This window comes from Apodemus sylvaticus, chromosome 2, assembly GCF_947179515.1.
Source record: "Apodemus sylvaticus chromosome 2, mApoSyl1.1, whole genome shotgun sequence".
Classification (NCBI taxonomy): Eukaryota; Metazoa; Chordata; class Mammalia; order Rodentia; family Muridae; genus Apodemus; species Apodemus sylvaticus.
Genome location: NC_067473.1, coordinates 139,464,057 through 139,472,018, shown reverse-complemented (window position 1 = coordinate 139,472,018; position 7,962 = coordinate 139,464,057). Strand labels below are relative to the sequence as shown.

The window sequence follows — 7,962 nt, the reverse complement described above, 5'->3', positions numbered from 1 at the left end:
GTATTTGTCTCAAAATTATCAGCCATATCTTTTAGCTGACACTTCTTTTGCCAGCTTTATAAAATGAAAAGAACAGTCTAACTATAAAGCTGACTTCTCCTTTTTTGCAGTTACTTTTTAAACAGTTTTTAACTTAATTTATTAGCATTATATTTTTAAATTCCACATTCCTTTCTATATAGTTGCTTGTCAAAAAATACTGAATGGTTTCACGCTTTGCTGAAATACACATAGGAAAATATAGATATGTGACATAATAGCTTGCTTGAATTCCTCTTAAAGAAACATTATTAATGTAAAGAGTTCCAACAAAATTTTTTTAAAAATTCCAGGAATGGTTATATCTGAAATTTATAAAATTTAAATAATTATAAAAAGGTTAAAAAAATCAAAATGATAAATTTTTGCTTTTCCCTCCTTATTAAAAATGCAGAAAATTCATCATATCAAGAAAGTTCAAAAGGTTCTATCACTGCTGTCTTAGTCGCCCTTAGAATCACTGTCGCTCCTCATGGGACAGGGTCTCCATACTGAGGACAGCAGCAGGTCTTGGATGGGATTCTTGGGGTTCTCTTCCAGGTCTCTCTTAATTGCTTCTGACTCAGTTTCCACTCCAACTCATCTATGATCAGGTCCCTGCCATCGAATGCCAGAGGACCAATGAACTGTGCCTTGATATCCCCTTCCCGGTGGGCGAACACTGTGGGGAGATTCCTGGGGTAATTGGGTGTGCAGGTCGTTTAAATGGCTTTGATAAATTTTACATTGGGGAAACTTCCTTGCCAATCCACTCCAGTGATGGTTTATCATGGACCAGAGGAGAATCTCTTGTTTGACCACCCACAAACCCTTGCCAGCTTTTGTAACTTCTTGAACATAGTCCTTTCTTGAGATCTCTAAAACTTCTCCACATTTATTCTTCAGCTGAGTTGCTTTCCAGTCAGCCAACCTTTGCTGCCAGTATCTCGAGAGCTTGTTTGTCCTCCTCACTGGACTCTTCCTCGTTCTCCTCCAGCTCTTCCAGAGTCATGTCTTCGGAGTTTTCACCACTGACTGCTGGAGGAGCTGCTCCTCCTTCTCCACTTCCTCCTCCTCCAGCTCCCCCAGGCTCTCCTTAGGGGGAAGGATGCCCTTTTTACGTAGCATGTCATTTCACTCGCTGTCTGCATTGGAGTCCTGCATCTTGCCTCTAGTTGCTCAGACCAGCCCTCTGCCTGCTCTCCTCTGCACCTCTCTCCACATTCTATACTTGATTCAAACTTTACTACATCTTTCTGTCAAAACAACTAAAACCATTTCCCTAAACTCTCTTCCTAAAATTATTTGAACCAAGTCAGGTTCATAATGACTATAAAGTCATTAATTCATATAAACAGCATTAATTCATGAAAGTTCCTCTTCCTATTTATCTGCAAGAAATTTGCCAAATAAGGTGGGCTGATGCCCAGAACTCATTAGGCTATGTAATGGTGGCAGGGCAGGCATAAATGTAGTGAGACGCAATCCTTGGTCGGAGTCTCTGGGGCTGTGCCCCTCCAGAGTACACCCATCGCAGCCATGCGAAAATGGTGGTCCATCTCTAGGAAGCTCACTTGCTTGCCATAGCTTTTCCTAGAAGGCTTCTGTCACCTGGGCACCTTTGGGCGCCTGAGCTGTAACTTAAGCCTTGGCCTTGGTTTGAGCCTTGGGTTTTGGTTGGTACAGCCTGCCACCCTTGGCTCTGTAGACCCAAATCTAATTCCCAAGCTTGGGGTGGGTGATTAAAGCAAGTCCTTGCAGTTTGGGACATTTGTCACCTTTGGGTTAACTACTTTAGGCTTTACAGGGGCCTTGATAGTCTCTGAGCACTCACTGACTTCTTATTGTTTTCTTGCATCTTCTTCAGGCTCCTTTGGTTGTGTTTCTTGGCAAAAATGCATGTTCCTCAGGAACGTGGGGTCAGCCTCTTCAAGAGATTTGTATATTTGTGACCAGGATTTCTTGATGCCATTTCTGTGCCATTTTGGTGATTCATTGTGGATGGTGTGGTTCTTGGACCTGGCCATGTCTGCACAGTAACTCACAACTCCCAAATACCTGGGACCAGACAAGAAAAATACTTCTTTGTCTGTTTTTTTTTTAAATAAAAATTCAAATGAGACCGTGCATGCGTGCACCTCTGCATGTCATTACACACATGTACAGGTTAGAAGGCAACTTTCTGGAGCAATTCTCTTTTCCCACTGTGGTTTTGAGATCCAAGTTAGGTCATTAGGCTCATGCTGTAAATGCATTTATCTCTGACTGACTCCCTTTGTGTCTTTTGAGGCAGGGTCTTAGTGTCCCAGGATGTCCTAGAACTCACTAAGTAGAGCTCACTAAACTGGCCAAAATCTTGTAATTCTCCTGTAGTAGGCTCCTGCTGGAATTCCAGGAATATTTCTGCTTATTTGTCTCTCAGTTCATGTGGTATTTATAAATTACTTTCCAAAGGCTTAATGTATTTTATTGTTGCATTTTGAAGTTGAATGTGGGGACAGTTTCCTAAAGAGCTTTAAATTAAACACAGCAAACTTTTACTGGGTCTGCAAGCCTCCTCTCCCTAGTGTCCTACCCGTCTTTCAGTGTGTAATGATTCCCAGGAGAAAGGCACCAGCCCAGAGCATCATTCCTTTTGGGTCCACAGTCTGAGCTCCTAAAATGGCCCAGAATGCAATCTGAAGAGGAACGGCATTCATGGAGTTCATTTTTTCATTTTCTCAGAGTAGAGACATGTAGTATGTGATTACAGATGGAGCCTTTAGGAGGGCAATAAAAATAGCTCTGGCAGCCATTTCCAATAAAAAAATAATTCTTCATTGGGCAGAGTAGCCAATCAATGAAGACACTTTCACAGCTGTTGTTTGGCAGTGTGTTTGAAGATATTGAGTCTCCAACACAGGCACGGAGAAGGGGATATGTGATTGATGCAGTACAAAATCCATGCACCTCATTCTAAGAGAAGTGTCTTATGATCTTTAAGTTTCAAGATAAGATTTCCCTTAAAGTCTTTTTCTAAATAAGAATCGACAGAGCGATGGTTCTCCCACCTCCTGCTTTTCTGAGGCCGTCATTATTTTCACCGAAACTGCCATTTAGTATAAAAGGGTTGAAGTTGTAATAACCGTGGCTTTAGAGCTATTCAGAGTACCATAAGCGTTTCTTTCTGCTTTTAGTACCAAGGAGTTCTGTTTCTTCACTGATAAGGCAGGAATTAGGAAGCAGAGAGTTTGTGAAAAGTTTACACAAAGCAAGTTTTATTTTAATTGATAATTGTACAAATTAAATAGGAAGAACGTCGCACTAATTCTGCCACTGTGCTCCTGAACATTTTTTTTTTTTTTTTTTTTTGCTTTAAACAACACAATTTTAAATTCTCAGTATTGTATCTTATTGTGGCTAGGCATTCTTTCTGGTGAATCTGTAATAAAGCTTCTCGCTCCTATTTATTTGAATGTAAATTCTTTCTGCGGCTGAGTAAGTACATTGATTTTATGTTTGACGGAGATTAGTGGTTTAACAAAATGATAAAATGGATTGCTCGTTTCTCTAGTTTCTACATTATTGGATTTCACTGCCTTTTTCACCCACACAGAGTCTCTATTTTCCTCTTTGTTGTAGACAATGTTAAAGAAAAACATATAATGATAAGGACAAATCAGGCACGTTGAGAAAACAAAATTGAGATTGAGGGAGATGATTAAAGTCAACTTCTAATTACCTGTGTAGGTGCTTGCATTCTGACGGGTTGTATTTGCTATGTTTCTATACTGTGATAAAACACCAGGAACAAAAGCAATGTATGAAAGAGTTCATTTTGGCTCATGGTTCCAAATGGACAAAAGGTGTGTCACGGTGGGCAGGGTGGGCAGTTATGAGCAGGAAGCTGGGCAGTTGCATCTTCAACTTCCAATGTGAAGCAGAACTGGAGTGGGCTGAGATCATAAACTCTCAGGTCTTCCTCAGTGGATACTTCCCCAAGCAAGAACATACCACCTCTCTGACAGGACCACCAGCGGGACAAATAAATGCACAAGGCCATAGGCAACATTTTCATTAAAACCACTACACTGATCTTTGATCACTCAAATATTCTTTCCTCAAAAAATGCTTTTGGTTTTATTTTTTGAAAGGAAGTATTGTCATTTGGATAAAAATGCAAAAGCGTGTGTTAATATCTTCACAGGCTTTCTTTATGCAATTATGTAACTGTATATAATTACATTCTCTCCTCCCTCTTTTTAACCCCCAAATTTACTTAATATTATCAATTGTTTTGAACCTCCCTAGTTCTTACTTCTTCAAATTGTTTGCATCCACAATGCACTGTAAACATTTTCCTAAGATTTTTGTACCCCCTCACACTTTAAAAATAATATGTGGATGAGTATTTTTTTCTGTATGTATGTCTATGTCCCACTTGCATGCCTAGCTGGTGCCCGTGGAGGCCAGAAGAAGGCACTGGAACTGGGGTTAGATGGTTCTGAGCATGGGTGCTGGGATCCTTTGGAAGAATAGTCAGTTCTTATGGCTTCTAAGCCATCTCCCCAGCCTCCCTGCCTTCTTGTTTCTCTGAGTGTTGACCCTTCTGTTTAGTGAGTATCTTGGGTTTAATGTGAAGGTCTAAGTAACTATAATTGTAAAAGATGTGAGTATTACCACCATTGGGATGGTGTTGTTATGAGTGTTGATTAAGGTGTCTTACAGCAAAGACCCTATGGGAAGTGATCTATATATGTCATCTTCTCTGCCCATACCTCTGGACTTTAGCTGATACAGAAGTGTGATCAACCCATTACCTCATTTATCTTCTGAATTGGAACCACAGCAATCTTACAAATGCTTTTCTTTTTTTTTCTTTTTTCTTTTTTCATTATCTTTGTATTTGTTTGGATTTTCTACCTTTTGGAATGTTTATTTGTATACAGATCCTATTTCCATTTCTCGTCCAACCTCTTGAAGAACAGGAAAATTTTGGTTGTTCCACATCACACAGGACACAGGCTAACCACTCACTTACTGTGGTTTACTGGAAATGAACAGGAGATGGGGTGACTAGTGGGCAGACAAGTTCGAGACAGGAAAAGCATCCGCTGTGAGGAGTGAAATCCCTAGACCTGTAATTATGCGCTTCAAGGAGAAGCCAAGCAGGGACGCCGGGCGAAAAGCGACGGAGAGAACAAATGCTTTTCTTGTCTGTAGTTGAGCTTGTGTTTGTGTGTTCCTCACACTGTAAGTACAGTGATCTTTCTGTGGCTTATGTCACATGCACAGTGAAGATGCCACCAAGGCATCTGCAAATCTTGCACTCTATCTTTCTCATTCCTGTCCAGTTTCATTTTTTACATTGCTTTCCTGCTGCATGTTTTTTTTCTGCCTACCAGAGTCCCCATAACCTACCTCCTTCCTTGACAAGGGGTTATAGATTGAATTGTGTCCCCACTCCCTTCACCACGTGTATTGATGTTCAAAAATCCAGTGTCTGGGAATATTGAAAAATTATGGTGCTTCCAGATGGTCAATTTAAGATGGGATCATTAGGATGGGCCCTAAACCAACATGGCTGTACACTAAAGGGCTCTCTCTCTCTCTCTCTCTCTCTCTCTCTCACACACACACACACACACACACACACACACACACACACACACACGAGCCTACATGCACACATAGGAATGGCTTAATAAAGCAAATTGATGTGTCATCTCATATTCTTTTTTGATTTTATTAAATATCTTATATTTTATTATCAGTTTATTATATTATTAGGGTTTAAAAATATAAAATCACAACATTTAAGCTTTTAAATTCTTTAATTATGTATTTTTATAATTATTATAAATGCTACCCAATAACATTAATAGAATTTTTTTTAAAAATCAGTTTGTTGATATTTTTCTTTTATTCTTCTCTCATACATTGCATCCTGACTGTAGTTTTCTCTCCTTTCAATCATTCCAGTCCCATCCTCACCTCCCCTTCACTCCACATCCACTCCATTTCCCTTAAACAAATGAGCAGGTCTCTCAGGATCATTTATCAAACGTGGCTTAACAAGAAATAGTAAGATACAATAAGATACAAGATATAATAAGACTATCCACAAATCCTCATATCAAGGCTGGGTGAGATATCCCAGTAGGAGGAAAGGGTTCCAAGCTCAGGCGAAAGAGTTGGAGATGCTCCCCACTCCCACTCTTTGTAGTCCCACAAGGACACCAAGCTACACAACCATAAGGCATATGCAGAGGACTTAGGTTAGACCCATATAGGGCCTGGGTTTGTCACTTCAGTCTCTGTGAGCCCCTATGAGCCCTGCTTAGTTGGTTCTGTGGGCCTTCTATTCCTGGTGTCCTCTACCTCTCTGGCTCCTATGATCTGTCTTCTCCCTCTTCTGTGGGGGTTCTTCTGGCTCTGCCTAGTGTTTGGCTGTGGGTCTCTGCATCTGCTGTTGCAGGGTGACACCCCTCTGATGACAGCTGGTCTAGGCACTGATCTATGTCAGCTCACATTCTTATCTTTTGGAGATAGACCACTTGAACCTGCCCTTGGTGGTTCTCAAAATTAGAATTGTTCCTCTTCTTCTGATTGCTGTGCTATGTATTTGGTAGATTGGAATCATATCCTTTAGAAGACACAGCTTTAAGGATTCTTTAAAGTTAGTGTGAAGACCTAGTCAAAATTATCTCTGAAAATCCTTCTAGAATAGATCATTAACTATATAGTACATGCAGTTTTTCAGCATGTATACCATCTGGGACAGTGATTTTTAATGTATCCGTAAGAGAAGACTCTTAGGAAGTAGGCTTCCCAAATAAAGCCAGTGGATGGGAGAACACAGTCTCCGTTTAAAGCCTGTCTTCCAGCCTGTGGAGGCGGCATATGTAACTGGTTCAGATTATGCCTCCTCTCTCCGAGTGTAAACACAGAATGGTTGTACTTTATTTCATTTTTCACATTTATAGCTTCCAGCTCGGCTCTGACGAACCTCGGCCTCCCACGGAGAACACAGTCACAGCTTGCTTGCGTAACTTTTCAGGCCTTGTTCTGTTTCTTTAAAGCTTAGTCCTTTGCCTGGGAAGACTGCAGCAGTCTCTTCTCTAGTTTACAGCCTTCCAGCCATCAGAGTTCTGCTTGCTGGGAGCCAGCAGAAGCTTTGTGCCTTCAACCGTCTGTGCTGACAAGTGACTCTGTCTCAGACACACTCAAGTCTTCTAGACAATTAAGGTCCTTCTAGGACTTCGCCACCCGTCTCTGGCTGCATCATACCATATTCTTGCCATATTCTGTAAAGACCGAGTGTCACCCCTTCTTTTCATTTGTGTTCTCTATGTATTTTTATGACTTGCAAGCAAGAATGGGAATCTGTTTTTCATCCTTATTAAGAACAGTTTCCTTGAGATGTGAGCATAGTCGGTTTGTTTCTATTTCTAATTTACAATGCATTCATTAAATGTGTATCTCCTCCATGCCAATAATGGATCAGAAAACATATTGGCTAGTCCGCCTAAGGTGAGCAAGTACAAATTCTATTTCTTTTCTTGATGTGTTGGCATGTGTATGTTCAAGAATATTTGTATGTGTATGTGCAGAAGATAACCTTGGCATCTTTCCTCTGCTGTTGTCTACCTTGTCTTGAAATTTATCTAAAGCTTGCCAAGTAGGCTAGAAAGCTCCAGGGATCTGCCTGTCTCTGCCTCCTCAGCACTGAGATTACAAGTGTGCACCACCACATGCAGCTTTTTCTTAAGTGGGTTCTGAGGATCAGACTTAAGTCTTTATACTTGCAAGGCAAGTACTTTCCCTACTGAACTGCCTCTTCAAACTCCCTCATCATCGTCGTCATCGTCGTCGTTGTCACTGTCATCATCATCATTATTTCATTTTTGTGCTATATGTGATATACACATATCACATATATCATGGTGTGTCATATTCATGGTT

General features: G+C 40.6%; 1 pseudogene; it reads right to left on the bottom strand.

Moving 5' to 3' along the window:
* Positions 1-480: 480 nt before the first annotated feature.
* On the bottom strand, positions 481-1,182 carry LOC127677578 (phosducin-like protein 3; annotated as a pseudogene).
* Between the last annotated feature and the right edge of the window lie 6,780 nt (positions 1,183-7,962).